At 42.0% G+C, this 19,759-nt stretch overlaps 1 protein-coding gene across 15 annotated transcripts in view; it reads left to right on the top strand.

Annotated features, from left to right (window-relative positions):
- The window catches only part of ADGRL3 (adhesion G protein-coupled receptor L3), an 875,465-nt gene that overhangs the window by 24,578 nt on the left and 831,128 nt on the right, over positions 1 to 19,759 (top strand). For 2 of the 15 annotated variants that reach the window (XM_090036861.1, XM_090036860.1), the window contains exon 2: positions 1,785 to 1,861. The exons of the other annotated variants lie outside the window; for them this stretch is intronic. The gene's annotated coding sequence lies outside the window, so the exon portion shown is untranslated. The remainder of the gene's footprint in view (positions 1 to 1,784; positions 1,862 to 19,759) is intronic. 15 annotated transcript variants of the gene reach the window in all.

Genomic DNA, 19,759 nt, shown 5'->3' with positions numbered 1-19,759 from the left:
GGGCACACAACTCTTATTGCTATATAAATTTGTTGCATTTGGTTTCTACCCCCACTAACTATTCTTCTTCTGATGGGATGCATGCATGTAACCAGTTTTATACAAGTGTATTTTGACATTCAAAACTATCCAAGGTGCACCCCAGATGGTAGTTTCTCCAAAATGTTGCTGTGCACAATTTGTCCATGGCTGCATCTTTCTGAAAGACCTTAGAAAAATTCTTTGATCCAAAAATAATACTGCTTACCCACTGGTTGTGAAAGAAACAAAGGGGAATCTGGAGGCTGACGTTACCATGCAGGCAGAGTGAAGGTTATTTGGAAGCCTCAGCTCTGCATTTCCCTACTTATCAATGCCTGGCTTTTTTTTTAAAATATATTTAACCTTGGCTCTGAATTTCCTGGCTTCTGATGGTTGCTTTTTTGATGACTACAATGTTCTTGTAATTAGTATTTTTTTTCTTCAAGTAACTAGAAAAGCCCTCCTGCAAGCAGTGCTCTGTGCCTGGTCTGCTATGCAGGCTAAGCATGTCTGGTATGTTTAGATACATGGGGGCCTAAAAGTGCCAAGGAAGGTGTTTGGGGAATCCCCTGGAACCAAGGGGCGGTAGTATGAGGGTCTTTACTGCACACTTTTATTTTATAGAAGACTAAAATAGTTGATAAACATTAAAAGGCTTTTATTATAATGGTGGAATTTGCTGTATAGGAAAAGTCCATTCTTTTGACTTGTCCTTTTAGGTAACATGTATTTACTTTGGTTGGTTCTAGTGTACTATTCTACATTCTGTCACAGACTTACTTTTTTTTTCAGTAGCAGGAAAAATATAAAAATCACTGTCAAGGGTCTTGCATTGCATCTCTACTTGGATTTAGATCTGTGTGATAAACCTGTATCAAGAGCTGCATTATGAAACCAACCACTCAGAGACCTTGAACCTTATAAGTTTTGTTATTCAAAGGATCGGTGGCTTTTAAATTAATGAGAGGCATGCACTGTGGATGCTACTAAAATAAATAAAAACATAGTGGGGCTTGAATGACTGATCGTTTTTCCTGTTTTGTTTTTAGTGACTCCTTTAAAACAAACAAACAAACAAAAAACTTTAACTGTGTTCTACTATCATGAACACATAGTTTTTGACACTGTCATGTGTGTTTTGCTACTCTATTTCCCTTCCTCCTTTTTTTTTTTTAATGGAAATCTTCCTACTCTTGCACTTTATCAGGTAGCATTTTATCTAACTAATACTGGAAATGTAATGTGTGTATGTAAAAGTGAAAAAATGGCTTTTAAAGACAGAAATTTATATAAATACTTTTTAGGACACAGGCCTGCTTTCAAATAGGCTTTGGTTTTCAGGAAAGTTGCTTTTGTTATTTATTATTGTGTTACAAATGCGTCTCAAAGTCCCCATGTTGCGATTGTACAAGAAGTATGAGAGAGAGATTGTGCCTGCCCCGAAAACTTACAATCTAACTAGAAAAGGTGGACATATGGTGGGAGTGGAAACTAAGGCAGAGAGAGAGAAGGAGGCTTGGCGACGGTTGCTGAGTCTATATGGAAGTAGAAGTTGGGTCTCCTGGGTTCTGGCCCAGGATCCTTTCCAGTGGTCTATGGGTCTCACTAGTGGTCAAATACGTTTGTTGGGAATGTTTAGGGTTTTTCATGTCCCTACCCTGCTTTCCCTTCCACCCCCAAATTATATCAAAAGTCCATGTCAACATGGCCTTGTAATCAAATTTTCTAAAAAAGTTGTAAGCTTGGGTGAAATTGTCTTACAGGTGCGGTGGGAAAGGAGAATAGAACAGAGGCAGCTCCAACAGCTGTGGTTCCTTAAGCCGGTGTGCCTGCACCAGAGGTGAAGGATGGAGCCTACAGAGGTTTACATGGTTTAAGAGGACTCTTAATTACTACTTTCAAAAGGAGCAGAGTGTTCCCCTATACCAGAGGTGGAAAAAAGGGTGGATTCGGTCTGGGGTGTGAGGGAAGCAGATTCCAGCTCTGCATATGCTCTGGACCATGCTGTCACCACTGCAAAATCCCAGCCCCAGCCACCCAACCATCCACCCAGCTGTGCACCATGGAAACCCTAGCCCTGTGCTATCACAGTGCTGTTGCTGCTGAGGTCTCCATGAAAACCAGAACAGGGGCTGCTGGGGAATGGAGTCCACTGTGGGCCCAATCCAGCCTCCGGGGTGGATTTTGCCCACCCCGCCTTATACCATACCTGCTGCATGTGACAGCATGTGTACCTCGGGTATAGAAAAGTGTAAAGAAAAGTTAGGTGCAGAAAAGTACATGTGTAGATGCACCCAATGAAGCTGGCCAAAGGCTTTGCTTTGATTTACTTTGCAAGACTCGACTCAGCTATCTAAAAGTGTTCTTATAAAAAGAAAACCAGGAGGAAAGAAACAAGGGGCAGAGGTCAGGGATTGTCTCAGTGTGCCCAAATATTAGGTCAGTATTTGCCTTGATCTTTAATGAGATTGAAGGTGTAAATGAGGCAGTGATAGGAAACCAAACGGTAATGCGGATATAAAAATGGACTGATCTCATCTGAGCCAAAGGCAAAGCTTACATTGCTTTCTATGACAGTTTTAAGCTGGGAAAGTGGAAGGAAATAACCCCAACATATTGAAAGAACTACACACAAAGCAGCAGCTCTTGTAACATGGATCTTCAAGGAATTGGTCAGTTTAGAGGTTAGGAGTCTACATAGAAAGAGATTAACAAATGGACTGCCTGCATTAAAAAAAGGAAGAAGGCTGTTCCAGGCAATTGCAGCTCCTGTAGTTTGATATTCATAATATGGCAAATCTTAGGTAAGATGCTTGAAAGAAAGAATACTCAAGGAGATAGTTAGTTATAAAATGGAAAATGGGACCAAACACAACATAGCTTTGTCCAAGGAAGATAATTTCAAACTAATCTACTATCCTTCTGTGATAGGATAACTGTCTGTTTAGATGAGAGCAATACAATGGACTTAGTCTATCTCTATTTAAGATCAATATGGGGGGAATCAATGTTAAAATCATTAAGTGTGTAAATAGTTGGCTTAAAGGGAGAGTATAACAGATGGTGTTAGAAGGGGAGTTACTAGATTGGAGAGAAGTTGATATTGGTGCTCCCTGGAGATTGGTCTTGGACCCCATCCTGTTACTTTTTTCTTTAGCGACCTTCGTTCAAGAACCAGATGGATGCTTTGGAAACAAGAAGATAACAGTGCTAGGGAGGTATTGACGGTGTGCCAGAGGATCAGGCTGTATGTGTATGTTCATATAGCATCATGCATTTAAGGACTAATAACAAGGACTTTTCCTTTATGAGGGGGCCTTCTAGAGTAGAGATGGCAGAGGAGGTCAGTGACCTGTATGTATTGATTGTAGAGTGACCAGGAGCCACCAATGTGATTTGATTGTGTAGAAAGTTAAGGTAATCTTAGGTGGATTATTATCATCAGAGACAGTATTAATATCACCATGCAAGGCATTAGTTAATTATGTATATTGTGAGTTTCTGTGAGGCTGAGCTCACTTCATCACATGCTATTTAAGGATATGCACAGAGCAGTACAAATCTACCCTGCTTTCTGCTTTTATCTTTCAGACTAACATGGGTAAATACCTCCTCTCTCTGAGTACAGTTAGTCACCCATGTTCAAGAAAAAAATGGATTTAAAGTGGAAAAGATTCAAAGTCCACTAGGATGGGCAGAAGAATGAAGGACTTAATGTGAGGAATTAAAAGACCTTGATTTGTTTAGCTTAGCAAAATGAAAGCTGTGATGGGATATATGTTGAATATTGGGACAGGAGAAAAGCTATTTAGTTTAAAGAACAATATTGTTTCTTTCAGAGGGTTTTGGAGCTATGTTTTGCTCAAAGGACTAGACTGGTGGATAACTCCGTGAATCTTTTGGACAACTGGCACCCTGCAAACTGAGGGGACTGTTCTTCATGGCAGGAATCGCCTAACCAGTCCTGAGTTCCTTTCTCAGTATAGCCAGGTGAAGCAGGGCAAAATTTTGCTTTTACTGTGTACAAATGCATCTTACAGCTCATAGAGCTACAGAAGTCTGGGGAGTGACCTGAAGGGAAACTGTGGTACCTTTATAAATATAGGCCATGCCTGAACCTATTGCAAATGAGTGGTGTTAAGTATACTTTCCAAGTTTTTATTTAATATAGGTTTACTCTGTTTATTTTTAACTGAATCCTTGAATAGCCATTACTTTTTTAATTGTGCCAATTTGTGTACTTGCATGAAAAAAATTCCCTTGGGCTGATCAGTTGCTTCAATGGAACATATGAACGAACTAATGCTTAGCATCCATTTCGCTTGTGAGAACTTGCATTTCAAAGGTGCTTATTTAATGCAAGGTTAGTATTTGTGCCCTCTATGGTAAATGTTGCTTTCAGTTATGCTAGTCATTTCTGGACTTGTATACTGTAATTAGAAGGCAGATAAAGTTGTAAGCCAGCTACTGCTGTTGAAAAGCTAAATTTTAGGCTTTGTCATAAAAATAAAAATGTAAAATTCTAATATATTTTGTATTCTGTTTTGTCTTAAAAATAGATGATTTGCACAAACTAAATATAACAAAAATATATTAGTTGCTCTATACAGATAAAAGGAACCTAGAAGCATTTAAGTATAGACTTTTAGACAATTATGAAGGAATGTTTAAAACTCTTTGCTCTGAATAATTTGAAGTGGGAAAATTAAAGCAAACCAGATGTCTCTGAGATTTTACATAATTGTGGATTAAAAAATTGTGTTTTATTTTATGTACAGTCACAAATGTTATTAGATCATTGGATCAGATTGCAAGCAATGTAGGCATAAAGAAAAAAGGACTGTGTTAATTATCATTTTAGCTCCATTGTTGAAAATGAATAGTTATAGTACAGATGCTTTAAAACAGGGGTGGAAGAGAGTTGCTGGGCTGGTCTGTGGGTTCAGGCATTGTAGCCAGTCTGCATGGCCAGTCTGGCAATGTACTGCATGCAGCATGCACTATGTATTGGACCCCTGTGCTATGCATGTGCCCAGTCAAGCTCCATGCGCCACTTGCAGTATGTGCCGGCCCTGCTCTGGGGTTTGCTCTACATGTGATGTGTAGGGTGGACACAGTGCCATAGACGCTGCCCATGAATGCACCCCATGCCTGCTCCCTCTGCTGCATGTAGAGTGAGCCCTGGAGGTAGGCTGACCATCTTTTCAGAATGGAATGGTGGGGCGCATGCCTGTCTCTCCTCCCCCGCAACCCACCAGCAACACAGCCAGAGCAGACCAGAGCTGAGCAGGGCAGAGTGGGAGCAGATGTGCTCTGCCCACTGTGGGCTCAGGGCTTTCCATCCTGCTGCCTCTTCCCAAGGGAACCACATGCCCCCTGCCTGCCCAGCAGCAGCAGGGGGCACAACTATATGCTGCCACCAGCCTCACTACTGCCAGATAGGCAGGGGGTGCCTCATGGTGGCACAGCCAGCACAGGGCTCCTGAAGTAAGGGCAGCAGGTTGGAGAGCCCTGAGGCCATAGAGGGCAGCCCACATCCACCCCCACCCCACGTATGAATCTGGGGGGCATGTGGTCCCCCACGTCCCTCCCTGGGAGTGCACACAGCAATGCGGAGCCTCCCCCCACTCTCAACACCTGGGCAATCCACCCACAGCTCTATCCCACTCCCCAGCCTGGCCCCAGGCTCCATGCACCACTAGCCTGGGCAGTGCCTCAGTCCTTAACTCACTCTTGCCCTCACTGTGGGGGCTTCAATCTGCCTCCTTCCTCCCCCTGTGTCCCCTCCCCTCATAGACTTACCTGCAGGGAGCTGCTCTTCACACTGCCTGGCTGTCTTGCCAGCCATGTACATGTGTGCGAGCACACACATGCATGTGGCACCCCCTGTGCCCTGCTCTTTGCAGCCCCTTGAGGGCTGGAATGCTGCCAGCCTGTAAGGGGAAACCTGCTGTTTCCTGGTCCCTGCACAATGCTGTGAATATGGGATAAATGCTGTCCTGGAGTCATGCAGCCTGGGACCAGGACTTGAGGTTCCCATTCCAGGATTGTCCTGCCCAAGTAGGGATGCATAGTCACCTTATCTGGAGCAGGGCTGGCATATGCTGCATGTGCTATGCAGGGCTTGACTGGCCATGTGAGTTGCATACAGGACAGGGCCCCAGACTTCCTGTGCTGTGTGCTGTGCCTGTCCAGACATGTATGCAACATGAGAGTTTGGTCAGAGATTCATGGGCTGGATCATAGGGCTCCAAGGGCCAGATATTTGATATCCCTTAAAATATTTTTTTTATTCTTTAGTAGGCCTTTAGCATGGACAATATTGTCAGATTTAAAAATAAAAATCCTTGAAGCAGATAGTAAAATGTATATTGCTCCCATGCCCTTCATAATCTTATAAATCAATGTATATGTTCTGTTGTAATTATAGGTTGGATTCAGTGAGTGTTTGTTGCTTTTTCATGTCCATGGGCTCCTCATTTAACCCATGGTGATCTGAGGATATACACATTTATTTTTATTTATTTTGGTCTTATATTTTGTCTGCTGCTTACCAAAGTTTCCATCAACTCCAACTTATAGTGGCCACATGAAATATTTTGTAGAGACCTGTCCATGTAGAATAAATTAAAAGAAATATGAGAAAAATGTGCATAACGTGTGAATAAAAATTACAGCTGTTTTCATATAATTGTACATCACAGAAGCCATAATTAATCACTTAAGCATGAAAGGTGTGCATTCATTTCCATTAACAAAAGGTGTGGGGAAGGAGGATCTGGGGAATTAAAGACCAGTCAGCTTGCTCTTAATATGTGGAAAGATGACAGAGCAGGTCCTCAAGGAATCTATTGTACAAAACCTAGAGGAGAAGAAGGTGATGAGGAACAGCCAGAATTGAATTAACCAAAAGCAAGTCATGCCTGACCAACTTGGTCACCTTCTGTGATAAGATGACAGACTCTGTGGATGGGACTGAGAGAGGGGAGCAGTGGATGTGGGATACTTTGGCAAGCTTTTGACACCATCTCCCATAACATACTCATTAACAAGCTAAGAAAATACAGACTAAATGGAAGTACTGCAAGGTGAATACAAAAATGTTTGGAACATTGTGTTCAATAAATAGTCACCAATGGCTCAATGTCTAGCTGGAAGGAGATGCCAAGTGGGATTTCCCAGGGTTCTGTAATAATTTGAATGATTGGATTGTATGTTTAGGAAATTAGTGAACAGCATCCAATGCCAAATGTAGTGGGTGTAGTTGCAGATACTCTGGAGGGTAGGGCTAGGATCCAGAATGACCTGGATAGTCTGGAAAAATGGTCCAAAATCAATCAGATGAAATATAACAAGGACGAGTACAAAATCCTGCACAAATTTACAGACTGGGGAATTATTGGCTAGGCTGAAGGACTGCAGAGAAGGCCACCAGTGTGTTCTTGTTGCAAAAAAGACCAGTTGCGTACTGGACTGTATAACAGGGGGGTTATTTGCAAATCAAGGAAAGTGGTTCTTCCTCTCTATTTGACACTGGTGAAGCTTTGCTTGGAGTACTGTATCCAGTTTTGGGCCCCACACTTGAAGAAGGATGTGGACATTGGGAAGTATCTAGCAGAAAGCAACAAAAACGAGTAGAGGTCTGAGAGGAAAGGGTATGAAGACAGGTTGAAAGAACTGGAGTTATTTCTTCTGGAGATGAGAAAAACTGAGGCAGGAGAGAGGGGTTGATAACAGTCTTCAAATACCTGAAAGGTGATAGAGAGGTTGGTCTTTCTCTGTGGCTCTATGGGACAGGACTAGCAGTAATGGCCTCACGCTGCAGCAGAGGGAATTTAGGTTGGAGATTAGGAAGAACTTCTTGGCTGTGAGGGTGGTCAAACATTGGAACAGGCTATCATGATGGTTCATGAATTATTTGAGAAGCAAAGGTTGTTGTCCATGATATCTTTTATTGGATCCACTGCATTTGAAACCTTGTCTATCCCAACAATGCAGTGGGTCCAGAAAAAGTCAACCACAACAATCCTTGCCTCTTGCAAGAGCAAGATACACAGATACTTGGCCAAGACTGTTTTGTCGAGAATGACCCTGCCTTAAGGAGGGGCCTGGACTAGATGATCTCATGAGGTCTCCTCCATCCCTACTTTCATATGAAGTTAGTATCCATACCTGTTCAGGCCAGCACTTATCGTATGTTCAAAACTTCCATTCAAAAGCTTGTCTAACTGTTCCAACTATGCAGTTGCACTAAAACATATCACCCTAAGCGATCTTTGCCTTTCACATATAATTCCTGGACCATCATGGCTACAAAGTCACTCCAACTACTCAAAATTAAAAGTATTTAAACATATATCTTGATCATGATATATTATTAATTAGTCTTACTTATATTTTAATTTTGGCATGTTTTCCAAGTTTGCACATTTTGAATAAATAATAAAAGTCTTTTAAATATAGATCAAACTTCTGGTTAGTTTCTTTTTTATATTCAGGATTTGAGTGAATACAGCTTTGACCTCTTTATTCTGAGGAACAAATTGATTGAGTATGTATAGAATTGGAGCACCATGTTAATGTCTAGGTTTTTTAAGGACACAGCTGAATGTTGGCTAAAAGCTGACTTTTTCTCAATGCCAGTCTTTATTTTTGCATATCTGCTACTCTTGTTGTGAGAAACTTAAATATTAATTATTTTAATGTGGGCTTGTGTTCCCTCTGGTTTTGTAGCAGCTGTTAATGCAAACTGTTCCTAGAACTGTGCTGACTTCTGTGATGTTGATTTTTAAAGTATTTTTTAGAAAGTATGTTAATTTCAAGCTCTATTAGAAAAATTGGGGCATGGGGAATGCTTGACATACATATGTAAAAGGATAACAGTAGCAAAGAACAAACTTGTTTTCAAGCCTGTGAGCAATGAAAAGTTGAAAGGAATGCACTTCAATAATTCTTTCTTTCTTTTTTTTTTTTGTCAGAATGCTTGTTCATGTATAGGCTGCTTTCAACTTATTAATGTTATTATGCTGCCCCTGAAATTTGTTGAGTGCTGTGTGCAAACAAGAGAGTCAAATAACAAAAGTAATTTTTAACTGTATGTGTAAAGGACATAGTCAATACTAAAGGTATATGTAGGACATTTGGAAGTCATTCCTAAGACAAAAGAACATTACCATAGATCACCCTAAAGCTGTAGTAATTAACCAAGCTAATAAGTTTTTTTTATCCTGACCAATACCTTTTTTTAAATGGTATTGGTCAGGATAATGTGTGCTAGTAGTTACTGTGGGTGGTATTTGCCTTATCAGTCATTCTCATGATTGCCCCTTCTCATTGAAGAAAAGACCTGTTCCTACAACAGTAGCAAAAAATCCTGAAGGATTACAGATGTTTGTTGGGAGCCTGGGGCACACTTGGTTACATTCCTTTCACTTTGCTCACAAGAGGTAGGCAGAACCTCTGTTTGTGGTATAAAAAGGTTGGTAACGTGGCTGGAGGTATAGCCCCTTACTTTTCCAGTTCCAAGATGTCTTACATTTTCTATTTACTTGACATTTTTCAGAGGCCTTGTGGCAAGTCCCATTAATCCATTTCAACAGTAGTCTTTGTCACCATCCTTTATGACATCATCCCCCTATCTTGGCACTTGCATGTTTCTATACTGCCAAAAAATCCTGCTGGGTATTGACCAACCCAGAGGCCTGTCCCCTTGTGGATAGACCCAGTAACTACATTTAAAAAGAAGCAAGTGTGCAATAGAAAGTGTGCACCATGGGAAGCAGAATATGTCTAACAGCTTCCTTTTCATGAAGGGTCTTTTCTTAAAATGTAGACCTTCCCCTTCTGTAGGTTGAAAAGATTGGCTTCCTGTAGAGCCAGTATTTTCAACCTCTTTATTTCTTTTCCTTAGTGGCAAGAACTGGCTATTTTCTTGTGCATGGTGTTTTATGTAGCCATTTTTAGATCTCTATTTCAGAGCCAGTATGCATCTCAAATAATACCTGTAAAGGTAAAATTTGTCAGGCATTTATCTGTGCTGATATTTTTTGTATATTACTCAGATCTCGTCATAAAATAATTTGTTGTTTTTGGGGTTTTATTTTCCTACTACCAATAGAAATTTTTACACACAAATGGTTTGGTACCCACAAGCAACATCTACACAAGAAGCTGGATGCATAGTAGCTTGTTACTACTGCACAGTAGCATTGCATGGCATGAAGCATGACATGACAATACTGCACAGTAGTAACGAGATACTGCATGATCAGCATCACCAGAAAGCCATGCAGTGATGGTACTAAATGACTGCACAGTAACAACTGCACACTCAGCGTCTCATGTAGATGTGGCCACAGTCTTGAGGATTTAAGTGGTTGACAACTGGAAAAAGAATAATTTAATGTTTTTGATCCAATTCTAGTTATATTGCTGCTTACATGTTCTGCATGTATTTTATAATATTGAGAAATGACAGTTGGTTGTAGTCTTTTTGCTTTGCATATAATCACTGTTTTGTGGTTTATGTTAGCTATGTTGAGAGAAGGGAATTGCAAATGCTGAGAACATCACTTTTTTTTTCATTGGTTATTAGATACTGTGTGATCCTGGGTGATTAGATGAGAAACTAAGATAGGGGAGGTGTGCTTGGGCAGAGCCTTCATTCATCACAATGCAGAGGCATGTTTGCTGTGGGACTTAAATTCTCTCTTGAAGCTAAGCACAAGCCCACGTGCTTTGCTGAATCTTGGGTCGCAAAGAACCTGATCCTGCAGGAAACTGTTTTTCCTTTGAAGATGAAGAGGGCCCAGAATGTCATGGGAGGTGGATAGTAGCATACCAGTTGATGATGTCTCTCTGATTGCCCTCTGTTCTTATAGCAATCAGAAAACTTTGATTTGAAGTAAGGTTACTTTAGAATTCATCCGATCCTATCAAACACACACCCAAGTCAGTTCTTTTCTCCTTTACTCTGGTTATTTTATATGAGTTTTTAAAACTGTTAAAACAGAAGGGACTATTAGATTCTGTTACAAAATGGGACATTAAATGATTTTGAACCCCTTGTAGTGCACCAGTTGTTTGTTTGTTTATTGATACTTTCATCTTGCCAATGTTTAAGTACTCCTTATCAGTACTACACAGTGTTTATACTGCGGTGAAACATTTGTTTCAAGAGAAACAGTAGATTGCTACTGCCCTGTCATTGACTGCTTAGTTTTGTGTATCCTAATTTGCACTGGATGGGGTCTAAGGCGGAACACAGGAATATCTTTGAGTCAAAAGAGCATTGTCCAAGACCCAGAAGACATTAATTGTTGGCCTACATTAATCAGCTATAGAAAAAGTCATCCTATATGCATACCAGGAGGAATTTAGTAGTCACAAAGTATTGTGTCATCAATATTTGATTTATTTATTCAATTTTTTTGCAACAGAAATGTCAGAAAGATTAATGTTTGACCAAATTTCATTACTTTCACTATTTTTACTGGAAAGGGTGAAGTTACTAAAACATTACCGATGTAGCTTTGTCTGGTGTTTGTTTCCAACGAAATAAGACCTGATCCCAGTTGATGTAGAGCATAGGTTCCTTCAATTTAAACCTATTGCCTCCTTGTATTGTCTGCAAATTTGGTGTTGCTGAGTGGATGTTGTACCTTTTGGAAAGAGAGGATAAATTATGTGAATGCTTTACAATTCAAAGTAATAAAAAATCTAAATTGTCACCATTTCTTCTTAATTGTACCACAAGACTGAATTCTGAGTAAAGAATGCACATAAACTTTTAGTCCACTGAAATATGCATATATAATTTAATTTGCATACATTAAATTCTTAGTTTCATTAATGATTTAAGATTCCTTTGCAGTTTGAAGGCTCTTTCACATTTTCCTGATTGAATTGCCTATTCTACTTAAATCAGGCTTTGATAATATGCTTGTGCATTACAGAATGATACTGGTAACTTTGTTAGACCTTTTATCAACATGACTAATTTATAACTGGCTTCAGTATATTATTAGCTGTAGATGTATTACGTAGTACGACTTTTCCCAAAGTGGAAATTTAAAGTGAGGTGTGAAGACATTTGCATTAAGAGTGTCAGAGACATAGCAGAGTACAGAAAGATACAAAACAGGCATCATTTGTGAAAAGAACATTTTAATATTAACGTGGTGAAAAATGCAGTAAATCTGATTTGTGATTTTCTTAGAAATAAAAACATAAACCAGAATGCCCAAGGCAAAGTGATTTTTACTATAGTCTGTAGCAAAGCATTACACAAGAACTATTTTAAGTAAGTACCCTACTAAATGATTGAAACACCTTATTGTGTTACTGTTACAAATTTTAAATTTGCTATTTTTAGGTTTTCTTTCTTTTTGCGGGATGCAGAGGAGGGTGGGGAAAATTACTCTGTTACAACAAGAAGACTAAACGAAGGCGTTTTGTGACTGAAAATTTGTCAAACTTCTTTCTGAACTACAGATATCACAAAAAACAATCTCATACATTTCCTGGACCATCAGGACTATAACAATATGAAAATGTATGCACTGCTGATTTACTTGGCCTTTAAGGCATGTATTTACTCTGTCTTCTATCAGACTTCAAACTAACAAAGCTAACTGCCTCTCTATAAAAGTGGTTCTTAACCATTTTGGACTCAAGGTAGTCCTCCATAACTTCTGTGAATGGAGTGGCACTCAATTAAAAAATTACGGGTTATATTGCTTGCAGAAGTTCCTTGCAGAAGGGACTAGCAGTGGGGATGATGAATTCCAGGCAGAGACAAACTTGAGCCTGCCGTTATCTGTAGGGGTTCACTGATAGAGATTTTGGGGGCAGATACTGGTAGCCAATTTTTAAGGAGGCATATCAGCTGATACTGATCCAATTTCCAATACCAGCCTGGCAGCTTGAAGAGCTATGTGCAGCTTGTAAGTCTGGTGTTCTGGTGTGGTGGAAGGGAAGGGGGGTGGGGTGGGGGACGGATCAAGGCCTTGGCAGTGAGGGAGGGTTGGGGCTGGGGCAGGGGCGGGGGCAAGTGCTGTCCAGGTAGAGCGGGGCAGACATGAAACAGAGTGACGGGGTGGGGACTCCCACTTCTGTGTGCAGCTCATCCGGAAGCCTCTTGTCTTCTCCCACTGATGCTCCTGCCACTCATCCAGGAGGGCATGGGGGGGCATGTGCCTCTGAATCTGCATGGGGCAGGGTGGACTGAAGCCGGGGCTGTGCCAAGCTCTTCCTGGTGGGGTAAGGCTGTGCTCAGGGCAGGTGGTGGTGGCACTGGGAGGGGGCTATGGTGAATTTTGGGGTAGCTGCACCCCACCCCATAGTTCCCTCCCAGGGCCACTGCTGCCCACCCTGAGTACATCCCTGACCCACCTGGAAGAGCTTGGTGTAGCCTCAGCCTGCTCCACTCCATGCAGATCTGCGGGCACATGCCCTCCCCACCATGCCCTCCCAGATGAGCAACGGGAGCAGTGGTGGGAGCCACTGGACGAACAGCTTCTGGATGAGCAACACACAGTGGCGGGGAGCCCCCTTCCCGCTCTCCAGATGAGCCACAGCTCTGTCCTGCACTCATTCCATCCTGGCTGGGCAGCACTTGCCCCACCCCTGCCCCAGCCCCACTCCTCCCTAATTGCGGGGGCTTTGATCTACCCCTCCTACGCCCCTTCCCCTCCCCGTTCCACCACACCAGACTTACCAGGTGCTACAGGTCTTCAAGCTGCCTGGCTGTGCTTCTCACCACCTACATGCTGCGCTGCAGCTGTGTGCATGCGTGGGCCCTTTATCAGCCAAATTGTTCGCCATATCAGGCCAATTTCCAATACAGACAATTTTCTTTATATCGGTGCTGATCAGATATCGGACCAATGTATCAGTGCACCTCTACATATCTGTGTAGTTTATCTACTTATCTCCTCACATCTCACAACACCTTTCAGAAGATCCGGCACCCTAGCTGAGAATTGCTGCTCTACAACCATACTCCAACCTGACTATTGCCTATGGCTCTGTGTCACATCTTTTTACCTATCGTGTCTTCCTGAGATATAGTAGGTATGTTCTTTGTTTAAATAAGATTTCACAGAAATTGGTATTTTGCGGCGTATGATGGGGCTTCTTATTTGTTGTGGTCAGAATTTACAATAAGCAATAACATCTTTAGACAAATAATCTAATCTTGAGGAATGTAGTAGCCCACCGTTTTGTCAAAAAGTGGACATTGGTAGAGCTGACCCTAGGTGTGTGGGGCCTGTGCAGGGGTTGCGGGGGGAGGTTGGCAAGCGAATGGAGCATTAAGCTGGTGTTTTGCAGTGGCCACACGGAGCTGTGGCACCCTCAGCATGTGCCAAAGGCGCTGTCCACAGGGCCTTTGCGGCACTATCCGTGAGGCCCCCCCAAAACCCAGGGCCCAGGGTGGTCACCCTGATTTGTTTCCTTTCTGCCACCCCTTCCCCCAAATAAGTGACTGCAGAGTTTCATAGATTTCATAGACAGTTGGGCTGCAAGGGACCCAGAGGATCATCGAATCCAGCCCCCTACCTCAGGGGCAGGAAGTCAGCAGGGATCACAGGATCCCAGCAAGATAAGCATTCAAATGCATTTTGAAGGCGTACAAAGTGGGTTCTTGAACCACCTCCGGTGGCAGTCTATTCCAAACCTTGGGGGCTCAGACAGTGAAGAAGTTCTTTCTTATGTCCAGCCTGAATCGGTCACAGTGGAGTTTGTGACCATTCAATCTTGTCATCACTCAGGGCGCTCTGGTGAACAGACATTCCCCCAGATCCTGATAAGCACCCCTGACAAAGTTATAGGTGGCCACCAGATCACCCCCGAGCCTGTGCTTTTCCAGGCTGAAGAGTCCCATGGCTCTCAGCCTCTCATCTGTTTTCCTGACCTCTCATCATGAGTGTGGCCCTCCTCTGCATCCTCTTAAGCTTCTCCACATACTTTTTTAATTGTGGAGCCCAAAACTCGATGCAGTACTCCAGCTGCAGCCTCACCAAGGCCTAGTACAACAGGAGAATGACATCCCTGGATTTGCTTTAGAAGCATCTACGGATACAAGCCAGTGTTTTGCTCAGTTTACTAGCTGCAGCATCACATTGAAGGCTCATGTTCATCTTGTGGTCAATGATGACCCCCAAGTTTCTTTCTTCCGTAGTGCTAGCTAGTGTAGCACTGCTGAGCTTATAAGCATGCTGCAGGTTTTAACTCCCAAGGTGGAGAACCTTGCATTTTTCGGTGTTAAACACCATCAGGTTCTATCTGCCCATTTCATGAGCCTGTCAAGATCTGCCTGGATCACCCTCCTGTCATCAGGTGTGGATGCTTTACCCCAGAGTTTGGTGTCATCGGCAAACTTGACCAGTCCACTTCTGACACCAGTGTCCACATCATTGATGAAGATGTTAAATAGTATAGGCCCTAGGACAGAGCCTTGAGGGACCCCACTGGTGACCGCGCACCAAGACAGTTGGCTCTTGTCAACCACCACCCTCTGGGTCTGACCGTGGAGCCAGTTCCACAGCCAGCGGATCATGGTGAGGTTGAGGCTGCAGTTAGCCAATTTAGCCAAGAGGTGATAATGGGGTACCAGATCAAAGGCTTTTTTTAAAGTCAAGATATACAACGTTAGTCTCTTCCCCCTTCTCGGTGATAGGTCACCTGGTCATAAAAGGAAATGAGATTGGTCAAGCAAGACCTACCCACAAGAAACCCATGCTGGGTATCCCTCAGGATATTGCCTTTGGCTAGTCTGTTAAGGATGTCCTCTTTCATAATCTTTTCCAAGACCTTCCCCAGAATAGAGGTCAGGCTGATGGGCCTGTAGTTTGCCAGATCTACTTTCCTCCCTTTCTTGAAGATAGGCACCACATTGGCTCTTTTCCAATCACTGGGCACTTCACCAGAGCACCAGAGCTCTCAAAGATCCATGCCAGGGGCTGAGCTATGATGCATGCCAGCTCTCTGAGTACACTTGGGTGTAACCCATCAGGGCCAGCTGATTTGAAGGTATCCAGCCTCTCAAGATGTTCCTTCATGAGGTTCATCTTCGATGAAGTACAAGGAATCTCCCTCACCCAGGCCTCCCTGTCCCACAGTGGGCACAGGCATCCTGTGGGACTGGTGAAAAACTGATGCAAAGTACCCATTTAGCAAGTTTGCTTTTTCCTGGGCATCAGTTGTCAGTTGCCCCATCTGGTTTAGCAGGGGTTCAATGTTGCCCTTGCTTTTCCTCTGGCTCCCCACATATCTAAAAAAGGACTTTTTATTGTCCTTGATATTTGTAGCTAGCTGGAGTTCCATCACAGCCTTGGCTTTCCTGGTTTGCTTTCTGCAGATCCAGACTAGAGCAGAGTATTCCTCCTCGGTGGCGGTTCCAGTCCTCCATCCTTTGTAGATCTTCCTTTTAAGATGCAGGAGGTCCGCCAGTTCCCTGGAGAGCCAAAGGGACTGCTGTGCCCTTTTGTTGCCTTTCCTCTGAGATGAGAGAGGCTTTGCTTGTGCATCCAGGATTGCTCCCTTGAGGAGCAACCACTCGTCCTGGGTTGGCTGTATTAATACTCACTATATTTGGATACAGCACTTCACACATGTAGATGATAACAGAAAGAGAAAGGGGCTAAAACAGAAACAGGCAGGGTGAGAGAAAAAGTTAAATTACTGAGAATGGACAAATCACATGCTGCTGAAAAATCTTCTCTATGACCAACAGGATCAGATATCTGCAAAAACATAATATGGATACTAACCCTTACTATCAAACACTCTGTTTTGTACGTGGGTTTTAATTGAACTAAGGGCTAAAATTCCTACTTTCAGTTGATTGATTTTTTTTTTTTTAATTTTTCAAACTGATTAATGTTTTCACTTGAATAGAGATGCTGACTCTGCAGAAGATGTGATCTTTTAATTAGCAGATGTCAGGATTAGCCTTAGTGTTGAGCTGTAATTAGCATTGGTACACATAGCTAAAGACCCAAGCAAAGCTTGGCAGCAAGTAGAATGAAATTGGAGGTAGTATTCTAACTTGGCGCTTTACAGTGCATCTGTAAGATTTTGTTTCCTTTTTGGAAAAAGAAAATCCATAAGTATCATGATCAACATGATAATTCTAGTGGACTAATTTCTGATAGAATAATTACATACAAATTATTATCCATTGTGGATATTAACTAAGCACTTTCGTTGGCCTAATGCAGTGTAATATAGTTAACTGTCATGCATGGCTCTTGAATTCAAGGCAGTGAAATGATAACGATTTCTTGGCTGGATCTGCTGCAGCTTGCGTATCTAATGTTTCCAAACATGGTATCTCATTAAACTCCGGTGGACCTTGATGTAGTTTGCAGTATTTCTAGGCTGTCAGAGTCCTATTTTCAATTCAGCTCTTCCCCTGTACCCAGTATATGATCACATGCTGTCATCTTTCAAATCAGTGGTGATCTTTGCAGAGATGCCTGCTTACATGGATGCTATTTAGTCTAACTGTCCAAAACACTTCATCATATGCTGGTGCTGGGTACTGCTTGATTGGTAGCAGGCTTTTATTTCTAATCACTGGAACAAACCTAGGTGTATCTTGGAGCACAAATGCCTAATTTAGCAATAAATTGCCAACTGTGTGTAATGCCCAGAAGCATGGTCAATGCTTGGTAGATGAACACAGCGGCTTGCTAATTCTGCTTACCACCATGTTTTTTTTAAAGTCAGTAGTCTCCTTCATTTATGTCTTCACTTCTCAGAATGAGAACAGGCAATCTAAATGCCCTCTTTTTTCCTTTGCTGGTTTTAAACAAGCTAAATAAATAAATCAAAGGAGCAAATCCATTGACAGGGAATCTGAAGTGGGGAAAACCCCAAGACTGCTCACTTGCACTCCTCTCAGATGTTCTTGAGTGGTTTAAAGACATTCTAATATGGAATGTAATAGAATTTGAATGAAGGTAGAACAGGCTTTTCTTCCTGTGGCAGTAATAAATCTTTCAAAGTAGGTGGAAAGAAGAAATATATGGCTGGTGCTGGTCTTAAAAGCTGCTGTTAAGCTATGGGGAGCGATATATTAAATAACCTTTTATCTTCAAGTGAAGACAAAAAATAGGCCTTTCAATGCCATCCAGGTAATAGAAGCCAATGGTGACGTTTTGTGAACAGTGGGCAAACAAATTAAATCGCTTCCATGCACCCAACTTCAAAAATCAGAGAGGAAAATCAACTTGATCAAAGGTAGTTTAAAAAAGTTTTGATCCTTTGGGGGTGGGGGGGAGTGAAACTGTGACATCCTTTGCAGGAAAAGGTTCTAACTTCAGCATTTTTCATGTGCCAAAGTGGCACCTGGGGGATCTGCGTTCCATTCAAGGCTGTGCTGCTCACTTTCTGGGTGACACTGGGCAAGTTGGTTTGCTTCACTATAGCTCAGTTCCTCCATGTGTGTATTAAGGATATTGGCACTGACCTGTTTTGTAAAGGGCTACAGAGGGCTATGTGCTATCTACAGAGGGCTATGTGCTGTATAAGAAGTACAGAGGTTTGTTTGTTTTTTATTTTTCCTGAAGTGGTTTCCTTTTTAACTTTAAACACCAGAAATAAAGATAATGGATCCCTCTGAGTTATGGAGTAGGATGAGGCTTGTTGGATGAAACCCCTTTGCAGAAAGGAAGCTCAGGTGTTATGTACACAAAGCTTGGGTCTCTGTCATGCTGCTTTGAAATGGGACCTAGCTGAGGTTATGACGAGATGAATCCATTATCAGGAGTTAAAATGAATAGGTTAGGGAGGAGATGAATGATGTCCCATTACTAGCTCAGTGGTAACAATTGTGTATGGTCACTCCTAGCCTGTGGAGAATGGAAGCTCTTTTATTCAGGGATGGATGGACTCAACATAAGATAGGAGGGGCTGCAAGAAACAGTTACAGTGGAAGATAGTAACCCCCTCTCCATGGCTCTCTTTTCCCCTCCTCTGCTGTTTTTATTAACTTGCTGTAACTTGTTTGTGTAGCTGTAGCTTCAAGAACAAGTTATACTTTCAATCTATTTTTTCTTCTTCCATTTTAAACCTGGCTGTTAAAGAACAGCAACAGTGTTTGTCATGGATTTGTAGAAAAGTAGGCCTGGAAGGGACCTCAAAGTCATCTAATTTGGCCCCCTGTTCAGGGCAGGATCATCCCTATGTAAACTATCATATACAAATACCCATCTAGTCTATTCCAAACAAAATGGCATGGACAACCCTTGTTTGCAACTCCTGGACACAATGCCCCAAAACTAAAAGAACATCCTAATGTGCCACAGGTGAAGCAAGGGGATGAGGAGGCTGTCTGTGTCCTGCCATTGCAAGGACAAAAAGTAGTTTAAAATAATAAGCTTGAGAGATGCAAGCAAGATGAACATGCTCCCCTCTTGTTAGCCTTTTCGTTTCCATTCAAGAAAGGTGAACAAGATTTAAGATATCTTACATATACAAGTAATATTTATATTTGAAAAGAAAAAAGAATGCTAGTTCAGATCTCTGAGGCCATTACTAATACTGGTAACAGTAACTATTTAGGCTGAATTTATAAGCATCCCCTTGTGTGTTGGTATGGTGGTTTATCTGCAAGGCAGTTTTGTTCTAGACTCAAAGACAGTAAAAACTATGCCTTTTCAATGTGGTATGAAGGATAAAGTACTGCAGTGGGGCAATAAATCTGTGCCATTAGCTTTTCAAGATCTCTCGT

Source organism: Crocodylus siamensis, chromosome 2 (genome assembly GCF_052110815.1).
Source record: "Crocodylus siamensis isolate JL-2025a chromosome 2, ASM5211081v1, whole genome shotgun sequence".
Lineage (NCBI taxonomy): Eukaryota > Metazoa > Chordata > Crocodylia > Crocodylidae > Crocodylus > Crocodylus siamensis.
The sequence above is the reverse complement of the archived record's forward strand: the minus strand, read 5'-3'. Positions and strand labels throughout refer to the sequence as shown.